This window comes from Protopterus annectens, chromosome 13.part0, assembly GCF_019279795.1.
Source record: "Protopterus annectens isolate FY-2018-M chromosome 13.part0, PAN1.0, whole genome shotgun sequence".
NCBI lineage: Eukaryota > Metazoa > Chordata > Ceratodontiformes > Protopteridae > Protopterus > Protopterus annectens.
The window spans coordinates 1,061,499,984-1,061,525,042 of NC_056747.1; positions in this window are offsets into that span (position 1 = coordinate 1,061,499,984).

Genomic DNA, 25,059 nt, shown 5'->3' on the forward strand with positions numbered 1-25,059 from the left:
ACATCTGAAGTTCAGATTTCTGGCAGTCTTCTCTCATGTCATGTGTAAATGATATCGCATTTGACAGCAAACAACAATTTAGTGTAAAACACACATAACTATGAGTCAAACCTGTGTACTTTCTGAAATGATCTGGACAGTGGTGAGTCATACCATGTCTCTCTATGACAGCATGTGGAAACCTTGAAAATGTATGGCACAGTATATGTATACATACATATATTGTGAAGCCATATGTTTGTATCTATGGCAGCAACAACACCCACATTCACTACAACCCCCTGTGTCTACTGGATTTCACCATACATACATTAACAACTGAACAAGTTGTGTAATGTATTATGTTGTGTGCATACTCACTGACAGGGCTAATTTAGTTTTGCCATAGGCTTGCCCATCCAAATGCAAACAGACACATATGCCCAATATGGGTACTGTTGTCACACAGCTAGGCTACAAAACAGTTTTCTGACTGTTAGGCTACTAGCTGCAGATGACAGTAAGAAGCAATGTCACTCTGTAGGCCTCCCAAGCTGTTTGACATAGGGCTTGTTTATGTTCTCTAGGATTACTTCACCTGTAGTCATTAACAAAGCAAACTTGAGCTGTGGTGTGTGTGTTAAGTACTAAGATCTGTAGTCTATAAGATAGGTAGTGTTTGAATCTCATTCCAGCCCACTTGGTCGGTGTGTGTAAGTGTGTGTATGTTATTTCTAAACTGGCATTGGTTTGCACTTTTTGGCCCTTGTCACATACCAGGTTAAGATCTTTAGAATGAGTAACCTGTGTACCATTTGACTTAAGGATATGCAGCATTTTCAATAAAACAGGGTCAGAAATTGCATCATATGCAAGGCACACATCACCTCAGAGCAGCCTGCATGAAACAGAATAAAATGACATTCACTTCAGATGAATCACATCGGACAGATGCTGAAGACCTTGATTTTTCCTTGGGAGGAACCTTTGTGTTCTCTCCAATTGCTGCAGGTCCTTGTAAAGGTACATACCAAAAGGGGCATTGTACTCAATTATTACCCTGATGAGAGAAGAGTAGAGAGATGTTATAACTACTTTTTTTCTGGAAACAATGCCCTTACCTATGACATGAGCAAGATAAAATGCCCTTCTTACCACTGTGGAGATATGGCGGTCAAAGATAAAGTAACTGTCAACCTGTGTGCCCAGGTCTCTCACCACTGAGTGCATACATAAGTGTTGCTATTGATGTAGTAGGTAGCAGGGGCATCACTTTTACCAAAAGGAATGCTAATACATTTTTTTTGCATTCAAATTTAAGGCCATGACTTTCACACCGATTATTCATTTGTAAGACCCTCTTGCAGGATGTTGACATCATTTAGAGATTCTATGACCACTTGCAGTTTTAAGTCATCAGCAAACCTTGTCAGCCACAGACCTTTAGATTTTGCTTGTACTTCAGAGAAATAGATTCCAAACAGTACAGGTCCCAGGACTGATCCCTGTGGAATACCACTGGTTACAGGTCTGCTGTTGGAGGAGGATCCCCTTGTTTTGACCATTTGAGTTATATCAGTGAGCCAGTTAGTGACCCATTTAATGATATAACAGTTGATGCCTACTTGTGTGAGTTTGTCTATGATGTCTGAGTGTGTGTGTGTGTGGGGGGGGGGGGGTAGTGTCAAATGCTTTAGCTAAGCCCAAGTATGCTGTATGCACATATTTTGCCACATCCAGGGCCTTTGTGACTGTCTCAAAGAAGTCCACCAGGTATAACAGGCATGATCTCTCTTTGACAAATCCATACTGAGTACAATGAAGTTTTTGGAGATTACCTTTGTCTTTGTTGATAAGGTCCATGATAATTTGCTTCATGGCCTTGCAGATAAGGCTAGTCAGGATAATAGGTCTATGGTTCCAGGGGGCAGTGGATACACTGCCTTTGAGCAAGGGAATAACGGTGGCTGTTTTCTGTTTGGCTGTAATGAAGCCAGTGTTTAGACTATGATTGAAAAGACTACCCAGTGCTGTGGCTAATTCATGTTGGAACCCTTGTAGGATGCAGCCTGGGATGTTATCGGGTCCCATAGATGCTGTGTTTTGGAGATACTTCAGGTGCAATTAACTGTTGGTAGCTATTCAAGTCATTGCCAGCTACAAGGATGCCCTGCTCAGGCATCATTGACAAACCCATCCAGCTAGGAATCAACCCTTATATTGTCAGATGGGTCACTCTCTGTCTCACTGATAGAACCCAAATAGTCAAAATAAGGGAATCCACCTCCAACAGCACATCTGTAACCAGTGATGTTCCACAGGGATCTGTCCTGGCACCTCTACTGTTTGGAACCTAGTTCTGCAAAGTACAAGCTAAAACTAAAGGATCTTTGGCTGACAAAGTTTACTGATGACTGCAAACTGGGACTGGTCACAGAATCTCCAAACAATGTCAACATCCTACAAAAGGGTCTTACATATACAAATGATTGATGCCAAAGTCATGGCTTTAACCTTAATGCCAAAAATGTATTATCATCCCTTTCAGTATGCACAATATTCCTGCTAACTACTACATCAATAACAAAACACACAGGTTGACAGTAACCTTACCTTTGATCAGCATGTCTCCACGGTGGTAAGCAGGGCATTCTATATTGCTCATCTCATAGGTAAGGTCATTGCATCCAGAAAATGAAAGAAGTTATAACCTCTCTATACTCTCCCCTCATCAGGGCAATAATGGAATACAATGCCCCTTTTGGTATGCACATTTCCAAGCATCTGCAGCAATTGGAGAGACCACAAAGATTCCTCACAATTCAAGTTCTTCAGCATCTGTCCTATGTGGATTGTTTGAGATCACTGTCACTTCATTCTGTTTCATACAGACTACTCATAAGTGATCTATGGCTTGCACATAAGGCAATCTTTGACCATACTTTATTTGAAATGCTGCATATCCGCAAATCAAATGGTACATGTGTTTCTCATTCTAAAGACCTTAACCTGGTATGTGACAGTATTAGAGCATGCTAGAGGGTCGGATTTGTCTCCCAGAGGCTACCACACCTTTGGAATGGACTCCTACTTCATGTTAAACAGATCACTTCATTGGCTCTCTTCAAATGCAGTGTGGATGATTGGATGTGTAACCATAAATTCACACTTGGCATTCCACCTGTGCTCCTTTTGGACCAGGGCAGTTGTTGCTGATCATGGAAATAAGTGTAGAACTTGGCTAGACTTGTATGGGCCCTAGGGCCATTAGCCTAGTAACTTCCTATATGACTCAGTCATAGTCCATGTGGGAGTACATGACCTGTGACATACCTCCCTAGACTACACTTAGACATACTTATTTGACCTCTTGAAAGACATCTGTGCAGTCACTGACACATGACTTAAAGGCACAAAGAGCACACCAACAGTACAAGGTTAATATGCCTTCCACACATTTAGATCAGCTAATGCACAGGCAGGGGCTAAAGGTGGAGGTGTCTCTATGTACATCTAAACTAAAGATACTTCAAGGCTGATCAAACAGGGCAATGCATGTGAGCTGCTCCATGTTCAATTCACAATAGGCAAAATCCAATTCTACTTCCATGCAATCTATAGACCCTCCTCTTTGATCCAGGACACACATACCATGTATGTAAACTCATTAGAAACACTAACCATCCAACCCAATACCATATTCATGAGTGACTTCCATTTTCCCACTCTTACCTGGGAATCCTATATGACAACAAACATACTGGCACAGAAATTTCTGGCTTTTGTAAACACAGACTCCCTAGACAAGATAACCAATACACCAAGCAGGGATGCAGCCATACTGGATCTGGTCCTCACCAATATGGTTGAGCCATGCACAAACCCATACTGTAATGTCTTCCCTGATAAGGACCGAAAACAAATTGGTCTCCTTTGAAGTAAAAATGAGACATGGTCCCCCCCCAGCTAGACATGGAATATTCATAGGTTCATAGGTAAGTACTAGGCTATCAGCCCTGGAGCATATATATGCCTAGCCGAAAAGGTTCCCTGGCTTTCGCCACCCAAGAAAATAATTTTTCTGTGCCCTTGTCAAGCAGTGCTGCAGAAGTGATTCCCCAGGATGAATTTTCTATTTCCCATCCAGTCGTCAAGATTTTTCTTAAAGAGGGCCAATGAGGAGCTTTGCTTGACATGAATAGGTAATTAGTTCCAGAGTATGGGAAGTCTCTGGGACAGAGGAACTACTCTAAGGCTAACCTCTCCCTCATTATCATCATCCTCATCATCATCAGCCCTCTTTTTTCCATTTTTTCTAAACGGGGTCGGGATATCATGTTAACTGTCACCACCACTCCCGATTCAGTGCCACACTCCTGCCTTCTTCAACACTCATGCCTGATTGTTGCAGATCTTCTTTCATACAATCCATCCACCTCTTTGCTGGACATCCTTGCTTCCTCTTACCTTCTTCCTGTCTGTCCCAAATCTTCCTCACCAGATTGTCTTTTGCTTTTCTACACGTTCCCAAACCACTGTAATCTGTTCTCTTTGATCTTTTCTGCAATTGGATCTACTTTGGCTTCTGCTCTTATGTCCTCATTTCTTTGCCTGTCCCGCAGTGTGCATCCTACCACCTTTCTCAGGCACTTCATTTCCATCACCTCTAGCTTTTTCAACTGTTCTGCCTTTACTGCCCAGGTTTCTGTACCATACAGTAGTACTGGTCGCACCACTATCTTGTACACCTTGCTTTTCAGCTTCTTTGGCATTCTTCTGTCATAGACTACACCTGCTACTCTATGCCAGTTGGCTGCAGCCTCTCTGATTCTAACTTTGACCGTTCATTCAGACTTCCCTTCTCCTCAACCACCCCTCCCAGATACTTGAAGTGGCTTACCTGTTCCACTATCTTCCCTTCTATCTCTATACTCAGCTTCTTCTGATTTCCCCAATTTGCTGTTATTACCACAGTCTTATCTGTGCTTAGTTTCATCTCATGTGCCTTCAGATTTGCATTCCATTCTCCTATCCTTTGCTGAAGTTCTAGCTCAGAGTCTGCCTGTACTGCCACATCATCTGCATACAGCAGCTTTGTTGATCTGTCCCCTCCAACCTGTTTGCTAATGTAGTCCATCACCAGTATGAACAGCAGTGGGCTCAGAGCTGAACCCTGATATACACCCACTCCCACTGGGATCCCCTCTGTGAGGCCGAACACTGTTCGTATTTGAGTCACTGGGTCCTTGTACATAGCCTGCACTAATTCTACCAATGTTTCCAGGACTTCTAACCACTGCAGTATTGCCAAGATTAGCTTTCTTGGGACCTTGTCATATGCTTTCTCCAAGTCTAGGAATGCCCAGTTGGAATCTGTCCTCATTTCTAGCTTCCTCTCAAGTATCTGCCTCAATGCAAACATTGGGTCAATTGTGCTGCATCCTGATCTGAATCCGAACTGTCCATCTCCCATCTTACATTCTACTGCTCTGCGTATCCTTTTATCAATCACTCTCTCCAGTACTTTCATGCAATGTGGTAGGAGTTTGATCCCTCTGTACTGCCCACAGTTCTGGATGTCCCCTTTGTTTGTGTACACTGGCACAAGTATGCTTATTCTCCAGTCATCTGGGATATGCCTTTCTCTCCGCACTGCTATTAGTACCCTCAGGAGCCATTTCTCCCCCCATCTCACCCAGCATCTTTATCATATCTGATGTCACCTCATCTGAGCCTGCTGCTTTTCCTGACTTCATCTTCCTTAGTGCTGTTCTTACTTCTAAGGTGGGCTCCACTTCTTCTCTAATTGTAGGCCGTTTCTGGGGCAGTACAGCTTCTGTGGGGTGTTCTTCATTCAGAAGCTGCTGGAAATACTCCTTCCATCTGTCATTGATGTCCGGTGGACTGGTAAGCAGCTTGTTGCTGGCATCCCTTATGAAGGGTATCTGACTATCTTCTTTATCTTTCTGTCTTTGCCTTGCAGCCTGATATAGTTTCTTTGTGCCTCTTACTGAGTCACTTTCCAGAAGATGGTATAGTGTCTCCAATTCCTTATTCTTTGTTATTGCAACTTCTTTCTTAGCTTCTTTGTTAGCCAACCAGTAGTCCTTCCTAGCCTGGTCAGTCTTTTCTATCTCCCATTTCTTCCTGCACTCCTTCTTTCTTTTGATGACTCCCTGGACTTTTGCATTCCACCACCAGCTTTCCTTATGTACTTTATTTCCATACCTGGCTCATATCTTTTCTGTAGTCCTAACACATGCTGTTTTTAAGCACTGCCACTCCTCTTCAACTCCACCTATATCCTCCTCTTCTTGGGGTGCTAGAGCCCTGAGTTATTTCTTGAACTGCTGTACTTTCTCTCTAGTAAACGTCCAGGTCTTCAGCCTGGTCTCTATTGACCTTAGAGCCTTCTCTGACCACTGCTTGCAGCTGATTGCGGCAACTAATGGTTTATGCTGTGGGCTGACTGTTTCACTGGGGATGACTTTGCAATCATGGATTTTACCCCAGTCCTTTTTCCTTACTAGGAGGAAGTCTACCTGAGTTGCATGTTGGCTACTCTTGTATGGGATCTTGTGACCATCTCTCTTTCTGAATCATGTGTTAGCTACTATCAAGCCATTTGCCAGAGAAAAGTCTAGAATGGCTTCTCCTTCTTTATTCCTGCTACCCCACCCATGTTGACCCAGGCAGTCCTCATATCCTGTTCTGTCTGTCTCTATATGTGCATTCAAGTCACCCATTATCAACACCAATTCATGTTGTCCTGCTTTATCTAGTAGGTCCTGCATCTGCTGTCTGAATGCATTCTTTTCCTCACTATCACAACCCTGCTGTGGAGCATATGCTGAGATTATGAATACTGCCTTATCATTACACTGGAGTTGGATTGCCATGAGTCTGTCATTAATTTTGATGATATCCTCAATGGCTTCTGAAGCCTCTCTCACACCACAATTCCAAAACCATTTCTAGCCAGTCCCCCACCTCAGTAGTAGAGTCTGGATCCCAGGCCAAATGGCTTTGCTGCACTGCCCTGCCACTGGATACATAGGATGTCTAGCCTCCTCCGTATCATCATGCCATCCACTTCCAAGCTGCATCCTGTCAGTGAACCTACATTAAGCATAGCAATTCTTAGTTCATGTTTGGCAGGTTGGTTGGTTTTATGTCCAGCTTTCACTCAACAGAGCTATCCCAGGTAACCCAGATTGGGCAACTAGACACCAGCCGGCCAGTAGCTTATTGGTCCAGGGCTGCTGGGCTTTATGGCGGGCACACACTGGCCAATAGGGGCACATATATCCCTCCCACCGTTAGCAAGGGTCCCTGGTGTGGGTTAGACTAGGCCGAGTCCTCAACCACTTATCACCAGTAACTACCCATGCCCATTTTTGGTAACATTAGTCAACATGACTAAATCACCTAGAGCCATAGTTTACACTGTCAAGTGGCTAGCCCTGCCATGGCATGCAGTCTGTGATCCGTGTTCTCCTATCTTGAGGATACTGCCCACCACAGTAGATGCACAAAACGGTTGGTCTGTACAACTCTTCCCCCTATAGGGCACCATGTAGAGTCTGTGCTGCTGCAAACAGCTCCATTCATTAGTGACATTGAGATGGAAACACTCAGCATGTTTTTTGGACATGGGAGAAAGCCCATGGAGACACAGGGAGAACATGCAAGCTGCAAACAGGCATTGGTCAGACGTCAGGATCGAACCTTGTACCTTGTGCATAGGAGGCAAAGACCTTAACCAATAAGCCATCTGGTCTCATTAACCTCCTCCTATTAGGTGATAAACTGGCCAAATCTCAAGCCCCCATAAACACTGAGAATGCTGTGGCTTATGCAGCAGTGTTCACACAAACCCTGTATGAGCATGCTAATACTGCATAGATGCAGCCATACCTACCAGGGATAAGTACAGAACTAACTGAAAATCAAACCACACTGGTGGAATCACAGAATCAATAGGTTATATAACAGAAGAAAGAAATTCATGGCAAAACACAGGAGGTGCAGCACACAGCAGGATAAAAGCACTCTCATCAAAGTGAATAAAACAGAGGGCAAATGAAGTCTACCAAAGCTAGATTTGAGGTAAGTTTGGGCTCCCAGGCCAAAGACAACCATAAAACATTCTTTAGATATGTCTGCAATATCGAAGGAGAGACACAAGTGTGTGCATTGTAAATGGAACCACCTATAATGAGGCAGAAGAAAGAGCAAACCAACCTCCTGGCTGATAAATTGAGTCCAAACTTTATACCTCTCTCCCCCTCAACCATCCCTCGGGAAATGCCATCAAATCTAAGCAGCCTTACTATCATGAGGGAACAGGTCCTTAATGCTGTCTCTAAGAACAAGTACAATGCATCAATGGGACAAGCATGCCTTCTAAATAGTATGAAACATGACCTTTCATGGCCTCAGGAATTAATATTTCATTGTATTCACCAAACAGGCAGGCTTCGTACCTCATGAATGGAGAACAGCAACAGTCATCCCTCTGCACAAATGTGGGCCATCTACAGACCCTGGAGACTACAGACTCAGAAGTCTCACTAGTCAGATATGTAAAGCCGTGAAAAGAATTATCATGGAAATGATCAGTAGAGTTGTAGTAAACCTACAGACACTGGACCAAACCCAGTTTGGTTTCATTAAGGGCAGATCATGCCTGCCCAACCTGGTGGACCTATTTGAGAAGGTATCCAAAGCAATGGATAAGGGAAAAAATGGTTCACACAGCCTACCATGGCCTGACAAGGCATGTGACACTATAAGTCCATCAGGCATTGTTAATAAACTCAAGAGGTTAGGTGCAAACTTGTATATCAGCCAGTGGATAGCCAAGTGACTCACAGACAGGACTCAGGAAGTTAGTACAGGGCAGTCCACCTTCACAAATAGGCCAGTCACAAGTGGATTCCAAGAATCATTACTCGGAGCACTCCTCTTAGGCATTTACCTGTCTGAAGCCAATGCCACTGTCAGTGGCCTATGGTTGACTAAATTTGCAGATCATTGCAAATTAGGAGCTGTCATTAAGTCCCACATTGACACAAATGTTCTCCAGGAGGGGCTGATACAGACATACAATTGGTGTCAGAGCCACGCAGTAACAATAAATACCAAGAGATGCACAATGATGTGCTTTGGGAAATCATCCACCCCTGGTAACTATCATATTGACAGCACACCTCTAACAGTTGACCCAGTAGTTAGGGACTTAGGGGCAAACATAGATAGTGATCTAGCCTTAGACTGTAACATGTCTACAGTATTGGGGAAATTGTTCTATGTTGCAGCACTTATTAACAAAGGTCTGGCATGTAAGTCCAGGGAAGTCATTGTTCCAGTGTAATCTGCATTCATCAAACCTACCATTGAGAGCAATGCTGCATTTGGTACATACCTAGCCAGGCATATCCAATGATTGGAACATCCACATAGGTTCCTCACTAAGCCAATACAGGATATACATAAAATGTCCTATGCAGACTGCTTCAAGGCCCTGTCCCTGTATTCTGTGTCCTATAGCCTTTTGAAGGGAGATGTATGCCTGCCATACAAGGCATTGTCAAACCCCATAGTAGAACACCTGCATATCCATGAGACAACTAGCACCAGAATTACCCATTCTACACATGTAAACCTTGCCTGTGGTATAAAGAGGACATGCTGGAGAGACATGGATATATCCCAGAGACTACACCCTATATGGAACAGGCTCCCCAAACATGTGAAGCAGAGTTCCACCCTAATGCAAATCAAGTGCAAGTTACACAATTGGATGGGGAACATGATAAGCATCTCTGGTTTGGGACCTATGTCTGTAATAGGCACAGGGAAACTGTAGATGGTTCATCTCCCAGGCCCCTGCTTGTAAGTGTTTGATTTCCCAAAACCCTGCTTACACTTATCAAGGGTATCAGACCTTGTCAGGGATTTGGGATGCATGGCTGGGCTTAAAAAAGCCCTTGTGTTCATTAGCCTAATAAACACCTATTAACCTATGGACCCATGAACCTATACAGTATTATCTTTCAGATGACATTTATCTCCTGTGCTGACATTCAATCCTGTGCTCTGATGTTGATGGCTTGACTGTAGATGTGTACCCATCAGGGTCTCCAACACAGTCCTGAAAGTAAAACATAAACATTTACATGAGACAGATTTCATAGCCCTTACAACTGCATCCATCATAACGTACACAAATTATGAAGTACACATTATAAATGGCAAAGTACAATATGTGTAAATGACCAGTACAAGTAGCATGTCTACAGAAACAATGGATGGAACTAATTCATATTAATGTAGATAGTCACCCTGTGCATCAGACACATAGCTTTATTTCCCTTCATCCATGAGAAAGATGATAGAGTTGTGACACAGTTATCATCACTTGCACAGGATGTCGTGTGGGGGTGCAGGAGGCCTAGACTAACCCAATAGGTTTCCAAGCATGTGTGTGGGTCAGGAAGGGAAGCAGACAAGATGGACCATGGAAATGTTGCATGTGTGTATGTAGGTGCCCTAAATATAACAGCAGTGTGTGAGTGTCTGCATGAAAACAGTCAAGCTCAGTGCTAGCCCTATGTGTCTGTATGTTCGACAGCTGTGAGCCGTGCATGGTAGAGCTGAAAGCTTATCACCTCTGCCCCCAAACATGAGAACTGGCTCTGCCAGGAGTTGCACTGGAACATCCGTGCCCAACGTCAAATGCTGTGCTACTGCCTGAGGGTGACTGATGTCTGTTGAGAACGTGTCCTGCACGAGAATGGCCAGGACCATGAGCCCATGGCCTGCTATGTCTCAGTCTCCTCTGGAGTGCTGGATGTACTGCCACTATGGGAGCGTGACTGTGTACTGCCACATTGACTCTCTACAGATGTAGTTGTTGACCTACACCCACGCGGCCCAACACTGAAATGCAATGAGACAGTCCTTCACAGACAATGTGCATTCCAAGACAGATAGTGTGGGATGTCTCTCAGACCTACCTCTTTCCATTGTGTCAGTCAACCATTCCAGGATATCAGCAACGCAATGAGGCAGTCATGGATGTCAGACTGTGCTGCATCCGTAACACTGAACATTCATTGGGAATTTTTTTCTGAATGTGTTTGTGCCACCATGATAGCCCTAAATATATGCCAAGTGGCATGTGATGAGACACCTGTGACAGGTGGTGGAGGGACAAGAGGCCTCCTATGAGCACCCATATCAATCCGCTTGTGTGGAGCCATACCAACTGGTTGGCTATGTACAGCTGCACTTCTGATAAGCTGTATACACAGCTGTCACTATTACAGAGTTGTATAAACCCCAACCTCATATAGTAGGACAGGAGGACATTATTTTCTAACCCTAATCTGTAATTATTTGGAAATAATTCTTCATTAAACAAGAATCTTAAGAGCAAAACATGAATTATGTACACTGTTGACATTCTGCAAAACTCTGCACAGTTGACAGTTATGGCAATCTGTAATGTGCTGACAATACTGTCAAGTCAAGGCAGAGGTATGACTCTAAACTGTGGATATTCAGAAAATATCTGTTCATTTGGCAATCATGCAGACAGTACATCAATCCAGCCAGCAAACCTGGGATGACACTTTAGCAAATCCTTTGAACTATATCTACATCTCTGACAAAACAGTTTTATGCTTACCTGCAGTAGGAGCACAGCTTCTTCCAATCCCTGATGCTCATGAAAAAAATTGAGGGAGAGCTAATGGCAACAGCACCGCATGTTACAGTATAACAGGGGTAACATGTCCAAATATCACATATTTACAGTAGCTGCTATGTTAACAGGTATGTGGGTCATAATTTCTGCATGAGATTAAAACTGTAGCTAACCTCCTTCCCTCCACAATAAAACACCTGACACATGTAAAACTATATGCACCTTGACACGCTGAATGCAGCAGTATTCCAATGCTGATCTAACTAAGCATACCTGGACACGCCTCTTGAGAGGAATGGGTGGTACCCATGTCCACAACATATTGGCTAATGGATGCCTGGGACCAGTCCTGTGTTGCAAGGTTTGCCAGGAATTTTTCTGTGGCTGAGAGAGGTTGTTCTGCTGCAGGCCTGCCACCAGTGACTTGACGATCCCTGACCACATCAACTGCACGTCTGCATACAGCGTGTGTCATATCAGTGGCACAGTGTCACAACTGCTTGTATGTACAATTCTGGTGACCCACGGCATTAATGTTATGCACCAGTTTTCCCACAAGTCTACATGCTCTTGCCTATTTGCCTGCCCTCTGGACAGCAGGACTTGGTAGTGTTGGCACAAAGCCTCAATGATGAGGTCATTTTCTGCCTCAGTAAATGGTGCTCAGTGTCGTGCATGCATGATATCTCCTGCAATACAAATACATGAGAACACATGACAGGATCACATACATGGGAGTACAGTATATAGAGATACAGCAATAAAGAAAGGCTATCAGTATTCACAGCTTGGTTACACATCTCATATTCAACAGTGTGCCAGACATATAAAGGGTGTGGAACCAATTACGATAGTAGCAATAGTGACCTACTCCTGTTTGTGCCATGACAGATACTCATGTATAATCACACACCTAACACAGGAATCCATTGTAGTGTGACACATAGCAGGAACCCCCCCCCCATATAATATGTAAAAACAACACTGCCACCCAAATAGCAGTGTACTATTACAGCTGCTATTAAAGGAAGTATCCAGGAGACCTGTGTACCTAGTTAACACACAGTATTACACCCTTGCTGTACTCTACATCCTCTGTAGGTATAACACAGCTGGAGATCAATGGTATGTCATCAGTACAGTTCTAAGAAAGGCTTACTGATGTAATCCCCATTCCCCCTAAGTATATTCAAATATATACATCATGTTGGAAACAAAATGATTACATACCTAATGGAGTACAATACTCCTCTGTCAAAACATACAGCTGTATAAGTATTGTGTCACCAAGTTAACCATACAAACTAAATGATGAAATGATGATAGTATTGTTCTGTTAAAAGCAGACAAAGGTAATTCTTTGGTTGTATTAAATAAATATATGTATATCCAATCTATGACTGAAATGTTACAAGATGAAAGGTAATATAAAAAAGTCACTTTTGATTATATCAAAAAATCTTATAGGCTTATTGATATGTTGATTGAAGAATGGATGTATGAAAAAAGAATTCCTAGTACAACAGCTGATTTTGTTCAAATAAGTAATCCTGCTATTAGTAAATTCTTTGGTTTACTTAAGGTACATAAACATTTAGAAAAAAACACTGCTTAGACCAACTGTAGCTAGCGGTGATAGCAAAATGGAAGCTATGGCTATATATGTTGATCAAAAATTGAAAAAGGTGGTATAACTTGGAGAATCTTTTATAAAAGACACTTTTGCCTTCTCTGCTAAAATCAAAGCTATAAAGATGCATCAAAATGACATTTTGGTGACTATGGATGTTAGATCGTTATATACAGTTATACCTAATGATATAGGTGCAGAATATGCTAGAGAGGAATTATTAAAGTCTAGATTTTACAATAATGAAGAAGTTAGTTTACTTCTAGAAATTTTAGATGTTATTTTGTCTTATAATTTCTTTGAGTTTAATGACTGTTTTTATCAGCAAAAAAATGGAGTGGCTATGGGTGCCGCTATGGCCCCTAGCTATGCCAATGTACTTATGAAAGCTTGGGAGAAACAATATATTATGGGCAATGAGCATTTTTAAAATATTGTGTATTATGGTCGTTTTATAGACAATCTTTTTTTTATTTGGAGAGGAAGTGAATATGAATTAAAATCTTTGATGAAATTAATGAAGCAGGTGAGTATTTAAAATTCACTTCTAATTACAACAGTAAAAATATTTGTTTTTTGGATGTAGATGTATACAAAAAAGTGAATAGGCTTTGCACCAACATTTATAAGAAATATATACAGAGCAATACATTCTTTGAGTATAGTAGTATGCACGCCATGCATATGAAACATAATATAGTCAGGGGACAGTTAAAAAGAATTACTGACCTGAATGATAGGTTCATAGGTTCATAGGTTTATACTAGGCTATCTGCCCTAAGGCATTTATAAGCCTAGCCCAAAGTATTGTGGCTTACGCCACCCCTTATGTTAAAAAATACTGTGCCCATTAGTTTGTTGTGCCTCTGTCCAGCAGTGACACAGAGATGATTCCCGGGGTAAACCTACGATCTCCCATCCACCGGTCAAGATTTCTCTTGAACAGAGCCAGCGAGGTGCTCTGCCTCACATGGACCGGGATTTTATTCCACAGCATAGGGAGTCTCTGGGTGACAAATCTATCCCTCCAGCATGTCCTATTTATATCCGTGCTAAGGTTTAAGTCGCTTGCTCTACTGGATCTGGTAGATTTGGATTTTTTGAGGTGGAGCATGTCCATTAATTCCGGGTTGGACATGGCCTTGTATGTCAGGCACAGGACACCTCTGAGCAGGCGGTATGTGACCGAATAGAGCTGGAGTTTCTTCAGTCTGGCAGCATATGACAGATTTTGGAGTCCCTTTATCCTTTTGGTGAGGAACTTTTGGGGTCTCTCCAATTGCTGCAGGTGTCGGGTGAGATACATCCCGAATGGGGCATTGTACTCGATCATTGATCTGATAAGTGAAGAGTACAGGGGAACAATGACCTCACTTGATCTGGATGTGAATCCCTTCATGATCAGGTGGGCAATGTAGAAGGTCTTTCTAACCACTTTAGCAATGTGAGTGTCAAAAGAAAGGCCACTGTCAACCTGGGTCCCCAGGTCCCTGATAACCTCTTCTGTGCTTAATGGATTGCCACCTATATGGTAGCTTGGGGTTACCTTGTTTTTCCCGAAGGGTATGACTATACATTTTTTGGCATTTAACTTCAGGCCATGGCTCTGGCACCAGTTATCAGTTTCCGTGAGACCCCTCTGAAGGATATCTGTGTCCGATGTACTTTCCACTATGGCGCCCAGTTTGCAGTCATCTGCAAACTTTGTCAGCCATAGTCCTCCTAATGTTTGCCTATACTTCTGAGAAGTAGATGCCAAACAACAGGGGGCCAAGGACTGAGCCCTGTGGGACACCACTTGTGACCAGCTTGGAGTCTGACATGGCGCCAGCAACTCTAACCCTGTGGGTTCTGTCCTTTAGCCAGTTTGCAACCCATCTTGTGACATATGGGTTTACATTTAAGCTGGTAAGTTTCTCTATAATACCCGAGTGGGGTATTGTGTCGAAAGCTTTTGCAAGGTCAAGGTAGGCTGTATGGACTGCCTTTCCCTCATCAATGGCCTTGGTGACTGTTTCGAAGAAGTCGACCAAGTTCAAAAGGCATGATCTGCCCTTGACAAAGCCAAACTGGGTCGGGTCCAATGTCTGAAAGTCCCCTATGTCTTTGTTTATGAGTTCCATTATGATCCTTTCCATAGCTTTGCAGAACAGGCTTGTTTGTGATCATTTGTTTGTTAAAGATAGTGAAGCTTTATGTAACAAACTTTTAGTTAGAGGTTATCCTGAAGAATTAATTAATGGTAAACTGGAGGAAAGTAAGATAAACAGAATAAAAAATAAAAATAAAATTATGCATAAAGAAGGCTTTAGAGGTACAACTATAGGCAAAATAGATTATGCCATAGGAATGGTTGTTCCTTACTCTATAGATGGTGGGCAAATAAAGAAATTAGTTGGAGAAAACTGGAAATTTTAAGTAGCTTTCCAGAAATAAGAACGGTAGTACGAAATTTTCCCATTTTTGTTAATAAGAAGGGTAAAATTTTTAAAAATATTTTTCAGGATAAAGTTAAATATCTTAAAGAAAAGTAAGGCAAAGTATGAAAATGTTTAAAGTGCATGTATTGTAAACATATATAGAGATTCAACAGAAATTGTTAACAATATAAAAATGAAAATGGAGAATGTGAATGTTTGCAATTGTAAGTTTGTAGTTTATCTGTTTGTTCACAATGTCCATGATATTACATAGGTAGGACTAAAAGAGAGTTGTATAAATGGATTAAAGAGCATTTGTATGCCATTCAAAAGTGTGACACAAATAATGCATGGGGAAAGCATGTTAGCATTAGTAAATGTGAAGGTTTACCTAAATTCTCAGTAACAGAGTATTTAGTTATGAAAATAAATTGGTAGCAGAGGAAGAGCTAGATTGGAAAGAATACTGTTGGATTATGAAATGTAATGCTAGTTGCCCACCTGATCTCAATGAAAAAATAATTTTAAATATGTTTGAAAAAGAAAAAACTAAAACATTGAGTCAGATTTTTATACAAAAGAATTTCTTTACAAATGGTTTTTAAACTGTCATTACACTTATATTTATTTGTATAACTGTATATAGTAATTAAGTCTTTTAAAATGTTTATATGAATTGAGTTTTTTAAGAAAAAGGTTATGTCAATAGATTTTAATAAGATTAATTATTTAATTGTATGATTGCTTAATAGATTGATTGTAATCTTGTTTTTGTATGAGTTGTGGTTAACCATTATTCAATCTGAAGAAGTCAATTGTCTGACGAAAGCGCTTACTGGATATTTGGTATTTGTGCTGTGTTGTTATTAAAGCTGTCTGTGGCTATATTTCATTTTTTGGTTGGACTTTTGTTGTTGGTGAATTCTGTTTTATATATAACCATACAAACTAACTTTTATACACAATGGTTCCCCTAGCTAGAAGTTTGCCTTTTTAAGATGGTTCTCATAAGCAGGTGGCTGCCTCTGAACCAATATGTGGTTCGGAAATGCTACACGAAGCCTACACAGGTGATTTGCAGTATAATCAGCCAATACCATGTAACTAATCAACAAGATAGAGGGCTTCAATGTAAATTCCATCCCCTTTCTCATATGGTGAGGTGGAAATTACTGGGGTAAAGATACTACATCAGCACAGAGAGAATGTTTCTAGCAGCCATGTTTTACATACAGATGTGTGTGTGCTACAGGCTGAAGCTGCTGCTGCAGGCAATAGGCATAGGCAGAGAGACTGCTGAATGTGCAGGACAACAACACTTAAGACTAACTGTGGGACCTGTGGCAGCCTTGGTGTACAGCCAGAGCCAGATTGAGGGAACCCATCCCACTGGAAATTAGGGTATGTGTTTAAGGTAAGTATTATCATTAACAAAGTAAAAGACAACAGGCTTGGTGTGTCCAAGAACAAGGTAGTGGGTACATTAACCATTATATCAACCAGTTGGACAACTGCCTAGTCACATGTTATGTCATGGTAGTCCCCTGTTACTTGTATGTTGGCAACCCTTGCTTCTAGCATGACCTCCATATATGTATGTAACTTGTACAGCTGTGATTGTCTGTAATATCACTAGCAAATCATTGTGGGATGCAGTCTGATATTACTAGCCACATTTGAATTATATACAGTACTTCAAAATCCTCTGGGAATTCATACTAATGCATGACCTGACATTATATGCACTTTCTGGTGTTGTAATAGGAATAGTTAAAATGTGGTCCTATCTGTAGGCCTTTGACTTCCATTATTTAGAGGCAGACAATCTATCTGTATTGCTTTGGGTAGATAAATAGGTGATGAGACAGTCATACATATCAGAATGTATAATGGTGATGTACATATACATGCATTTTAAATGCTAGACACAATCTGTATTTGAACCCAGGATAATGTGGGCCAAAAATTATTGTTTTCAAAGCATTTAACAGATTGAGCTACTGAGCCATTGTTATAGAAGGTGTATTTTAACATGTAGATATAATTGCACACTTACCTGCTGTTACATACCTCACTTACATCTATTATTATGTGTATGGCTTTATAGTGATTTATTTCTCTACCAGAGACCCAGTTAAACTCCTATTTTTCCATTAGTCTTTTAGCATATTTGCATGATGTGGTGCAATGCACAGCATCACTTAAACATGCTTAATGACGAGAAAATGACAGTTACTATGTTTTGCTTAAAACACCTGTATTAATTATCTGGCCGTGTGGCTTGGTGGGTTGATGCACTTGTTCTTCAGGCACAATGGTACTGGGCTCAAAAGAGGGTGCAGTGTACTTTTTGAACATGATTATTATGCTTTTGAATACATATATTAATATACCACCATTTAGCATAGCTTAGCAATGGTGCATGTAGCACAGCATCCCATAAAATTTCTTTAAAGAAAAGAAAATTTGGGGAGGTAGGACAATGGTGAAATGGAGGTGCAAGCAGGGAGAAAAACATAGTGATAGGCAGGTAGGTATGTGAAGGAAGAGTATGGGAAATAACCATAGCTATCCATTTCTTCAACAGCAGCAACTGTGTACTTTAAAAGTGTTTTAGCTGAATTTGAACTGCTACCCCCCCCCCAGAGAGAGGGGTGATGACAACATAAGTGCATTGTCAAGACAGTTGGACCAAATTAAGTGTGACCAGTGGATATGTGGGCAAAATGGAGAGAGATATATGCATGAGATGATTTTTGGGAGGGACAGGTGCTCTTTTTTTTAAGGAGAGAGTTGAATGTTGGGGAAGGTAAGTTGAAAAGGTGAGGAAACTTTTGCAGACAGACAAGATAGCAGACAGGGTTGGTGTGTGACACAAGAGGGGGCTGAACACCTTGGTTGGGGAGCGTGTTGTGGAATCCCAGTCCTATTGATGTCAGACATGGTAGCAGTGTGACCCAAGTCCTCACTCATGGGATTGTCAGCACTGCACCTTCACTGCTTCTGTGGAGGCAATGGTCGATGCCAGCGCCTGGGACCAGAGTGCCCCACTAGGATGAACAGCATGCTCTCCATCTGGCATAGGCATGCACCAATAGTTTGGGGCACAAGCCTATGCAACATGCCTGGCTGTTGGTCTTGGGTGACAAATGCACCCCCTCTACCTCCACTCCCAAAGGGGGGCACACCTCCACCCTGTCGGATGGAACTACCCAATGGAGCAGGTAGTACAGGGGCAGCAGAGGGGTTGCCACCAAGCTGTGACCCAGATGTCCTGGGCCCCAGTGCCTCAGCCAGGGGAGCCAAGGTAGGTAGATCACCGGGAACTGGCCTACCTTGTTGCACTGTGGTAAATGAAATATAAACATAAAGGAAAAATAAACATAACCCAAACAAAATGTAACTAATAACATAAGAGAAAAGAATAATGAGTAATGGAAAAAAAATTGAAAATAATATAATGAGGAACACAACAATAAATAATGGAAATGTAAGTTTTTTAACAGCAAAGAAATATTAAATTATACATAAGGCCAAAATAAGATTTAATAAATAATATGATAATATCAAATGACAATAATAAATGTATTGATTAAATAAATAAAAGAAGAGAAGGGGTGGGTTGAGGGAAAAAAGAAGAACATTAGAAACTTCACAGATAATATAACTACACAGACTATAACCACATACTTCTAGATATGTTAGATTTCACTTGTGAGAACACTGACTGCTTTTATTGTATATATGATGTTCCACATACATACCTCTCAACCTCTTAGCATAAGCCATTATGGGCCAAGCCATACATAATGGTGATGCAAAGGTACAACGATATGGAACATTCTTACATAGTGTGCTCATACAATAGTAGCTAGGTGTTCTGATAACAGATTTGCCATTAAATTGAATTTTGAGTGCTGTCATATATCTGCAAATCAGAGGATCACACATATGGGGCAATATTCAGTACATTCTTCAAAAATCACGACAGTTGAGAGGTATGTTCATGTACACTGATTACACTTGACAGCTGGACATTTCTCATTTGGCTGGTATCAGATTAGAACCCACAAGCAGTGACTACAGGAATACTGAACACTTTAATCTGAAAATAAAAATTATCAGAGCACTGTCTCCTTTTACATTTTATTGATTCATGTTGTTTCAAATCTTGCATTTATACACATGCATAGCTGTGTAGGAGTTCCATTACCTTACACATTTACCCTATTCATTTATTGACTGCAACCTACAGCATATATCAGACAAAATGGACAGAACACAACATTGTCTCTTAATCTGGGTATTGCAACAGCATTTATTTCTGACATACTAAAACAGTATTGCCTACTGCACATATTTCATTTGGCTGGTGTTGAATTAGAAACCACAAGCAGTGACTACAGGAATACTAAATATTTCAGTTGATAAAATAAATTAGCTGAGCACCATCTCCTTTTACACTTTATTGATTCATGTTTCAAATCTTGCATTTACACACATGCATAGCTGTGTAGGAGCTCTTTAATTTACACATTTACCCTATTTATTTACTGACTGCAACCTACAGCATATTTCAGACAAAATAAGCAGAACATGACATTGACACAATATGGGTATTGCACAGCATTTATTTATGACATGGTAAAACATTATTAACTACTTTACATTTCTCGGTTGGCTGGTGTCAGATTAGAACCCACAAGAAGTGACTACAGGAATACTGAACATTTTATTTGAAAAAAATTAATTATCAGGACATCATCTCCTTCTTGCATTTACACACATGAATAGCTGTCTAGGACGTCTGTTAACTTACACGTTTACCATATTTATTTATTGAGTGCAATCTACAGCATATTTCAGACAATGCATTGACTCTTAATCTGGGTAGACCACAACATTAAATGATGGTATGCAGCTATGCTGCACAGTACTGCATGCTTACTTGCTTTAACTAGCTTTACCAGTTCAACTATGCACTGACACATTAATAAAAATCTATGATGTCCCAGGTATTTCATACATGACTGTTAAGACTGGAATGTCTGTATTCACGTTATTTTATTATTAAGTTATACATTAAGTTATGACTTTATTCTTCTACTTCTTTCATCTGTTCCCATGAGGGATCACCGCAGTGAATCATCTATTTCCATTTCTTCCTATCCTCTGCATCTTGCTCTGTCACACCAACCACCTCCATGTCATCTCTCACCACATCCATAAACCTCATCTTAGGCCTTCCTCTTAACTGGCAGCTCCATCCTTAGCATCCTTTTCCCAATATACCCAGCATCCCTCCTCATCACATGTCCAAGCCAATGCAATCTCACCTCTCTGGCTTTGTCTCCAAACCATCACACTTGAGCTGACCATCTAATTTACTGATTCTTAATCCTGTCCATCCTCATCATACCCAGTGCAAATCTTAACATCTTTAACTCTCTCACCTCCAGCTTTGACTCCTGACTTTTTGTCAATGCCAACATCTCCAACCCATATAACATAGCTAGTCTCACTACCTTATTGTAGACCTTCCCTTTCACTCTTGCTAGTACCCGTCTGTCACAGACCACTCCTGACACTCTTCTCACCCACTCCACCCTGCTTGTACTCTCTTCACCTCTCTTCCACATTCACCATTACTCTGAACTGTTTATCACACGTATTTAAATTCATCCACCTTCACCAACTCTACTCTCTGCATCCTCACCATTCACGTATCCTCTTTCACATTCATGCTCATATATTCTGTCTTAGTCCTGCTGACCTTCATTCCTCTCCTCTCTAAAGCATATCTTCACCTGTCCAGGGTCTCCTCAACCTGTTCCCTACTCTCACTACAGATCACAATGCCATTGGCAAACATCAAAGTCCACTGGGACCCTTGTCTGATCTCATCTGTCAACCTGTTCATCACCATTATAGAAAGAAAGGGCTCAGAGCTGATCCTTGATGTTATCCCACCACCACCTTAAATGCATCTGTCACTCATACTGCAGACCTCACCACTGTCACACTACCCTCATACATATCCTATACCACTCTTACATACTTCTCTGCCACTCCCAACGTCCTCATACAATACCATAACTCCTCTCTAGGCACCCTGTCATATGCTTTCTCTAAGTCCATAAAGACACAATGCAGCTCCTTCTGACCTTCTCTATGCTTCTCCATCCACACCCTCAGAGCAAACATTGCATTTGTAGTGCATTTTTCCAGTATGAAACCATACTGCTGCTCACTAATCATCATCTCCCTTCTTAACCTAGCTTCCACTACTCTTTCCCATAACTTAATGTTGTGACTGATCAGTTTTATCCCTCTGTAGTTACTATATCTCTGTACCTTTATTGATTTTCTTATATACCGTGTGCTTGCCTTATTCTGGCCAAATGCCTTGCATGAGACTGGACATTTCAAGTCCTCTCTTCTGCAGTTGTGGTAAGAGAAGGAACCTATTATGCATACCACTTTTGCACATATTCAGCTTGTATATTTATAAATTACTGGAAAACATACTTACATATCTATGGGGTATGCCCATTCCTTGCCTCTTGGATCCAGGTGTCCAAGCATTTCCTCTTTCTTGATACAGGTCATCATAATGGTGATGACACTGCTTGCCAGTGCGGGCAATACCAGTTGCAATGGATAAGTCCATGGCCAAACTATCCCAGGCTTCAGACCTACACTCTGAGCCCTGGTAGTTGCCCTGCAGCAGCTGGGGTCCACAGCCTTCTACCAGGAATCCAGTGAAAACCCTTGACTCTTGCACACCCCATCTTTGTGCCCTAAAGCACACACCTTCCCCCATGACAGTAGCTATACCCACAGTCAAAGTCAGGCTCCGAGGAATTTTGTGAAATTCCTGCCTATTTGCCTTTAAATAGGCTACATTCCTGCCCTTGCATATCATATTGTAACTTTCAAAAACACACCACATCACTTAGCATCATGCAAACTCACACAAACCATGTTTAGCTGAAGCTTAGCAATGTCCAAACAGGAAAAGACCATTGCCCAAGTTTAAGCAAAGCTTAGCATCGTGCAGCTTTTCTAAATGTAACAATTATTTAATTTAGAGTCAACCAATGTTTCAATAACCTGACACAGTTTCACAGTGCTATATGTAAAAGGTATTACTGCCCAAGACTTGAACCCAGGACCAGCTCTACTGTAGGTCATGACTCAACCTCTCTAGCCACTGGGATAGTGAAGAAGACTTGTATATTTTCACATATACTGCAAAGGTGCCTGTAAGCATAGCACAGCTTTGCTGTGTGAGTTTGCAGATTGCTAAGCAGTGCAGAACTAAAACAATTCAATGCATCCGCTTTCTATTTGTAACTGTCTAGTGGATGTCTAATGCTTAAGTACACCATGCTACACTTAGCTAAATAATGTTCATCACACAAACAAGGACATAAATATAAAAAAAATGAAACTGAAAGCATCTGGTTTCTATTTTAGATGTCTAGCAGATGTCTAACACATGAGTGTGCAGTGCTAAACATACCTAACTAACAAGCCCATGAAAATAAAAAAAGATTAAAATTGAATGCATCTGGTTTCTATTTTTAGATGTGTAGTGGGTGCCTTATGTATAGGTGTGCAAAGCTAAGCACAGCTAACCAATGTTCTGCACTGCACAAACAAGCACATAAACATAAAAAAATAAAATAAATCCAAAATTAATGAAATAAAATGTTTTGTAGACTTTTTGGTTAAGGTTAATGGGCCAAAAGGTATGTGGTTGTGCTATCTGTCTTACCTAGATTCAATATCCATGTTGCTGTGACCTCCCTTAGGCACGCATCATGATTAATATGTATGGCATGTTGCAAAGGGAGAACCGTGGCCGTGTACATGGATACATTTCATGAGGCTCTACACAGAGCCTTGTTGTTGAGTCTTTCGGCTTTTCCCAGTTATGGGTCACCACAGCGGAACTCCAGTCCACTAATGATTGGCAGTAGATTTTTACGTGCCGAGATGCCGGCCCTGATGCACAACCTTCAGCAAAGTTATGCCCATTCACGCAGGTCTCCACACAGAAGACGCTCCAGCTGAGAACTGAACAGGACAACGTCTTACCGTGAGGCGACAACGCTACTACATGGACTTTATTGAATCCTGGGGACTATCATTAGCAAGTCGTTGTAACATTATTGATTCTACTTCTTTTATGTGAACTGTAAACAAAACAAATAAACAAGGACACACACACACACACACACACACACAGGATACATGTATACCAATGCTTATTAGTAGTAAAATATTAACTAGATGGTTTGTCAACATAACTTTTCAGAATAGTATAACACAAGCATGATATTTTAAATGAGTAATTTTAGTATATTCTTATCAATATTATCTTTATTTGGATTTATTCTTTAGCTTGTAGGCACCCTCCCATTAGAATAGTGCATCACTCTCCCCACACACTATCTAGTTGCTCTAATTTTTTGCAGCTGTAACATATATTTCCCTTACTGCACAGAAAGAAACTATAAATTTCAGAGTAATTGAAATATCACAAATAAAAGTTAAATTGAATAAAAATGATTTTCTGTAGTACACATATTAGCTAAAGACTTGCCTATTGTCAGGAAATCTTCAAAGATTGTTTTTTGACCAAAGTAAAATACTGCTAAATGTAACCTGCTTGGTTTTTACTCACTGTGCTCCCCTACCTCCATTCCCATCCACCCCGTCCTTTATATTTATTCTTACCTCAGCTCCACCCACACAATAATACTATCACTCTACAACAACTTCCTTCTTCTAAAACCTAACCAACCAGTAGCAACCTCTTACATCTCCTCATTACCAAAACTGAAAAAACATCTTGTCCCACCCACAAAATAATACTACCAATCCTCAACAACTTCCTTCTACCAAAACCTAACCACCAACAACCTCTTATATCTCCTTATTACTATAAGGTACAATGCCAGTACTCTACTATTCATCCTATAAATATTCTCTCCTATAAAACACCCCATGCTCTCAACTCCTCACTCCCCACTATGATACAGTGTTTCACTCTAACATCCATCATACTCACATTATTAACATTCTCTATATCTTACAAATCACAACTCTCTGACCACTTTAGCTATTACCAAAGGACACAATTACAATGTAACCTATGCATCCATGCAGTTTAATATAGGCTCCACATATATATAAATCACTATATAAACCTCATTAAACCTAAAAAAAAACTCAATACCTCCAAAAAAGGTTCAAATGTACTATCACCAGCTGTTGCACAAAAACTGAAACAACACTGCACAAGACTA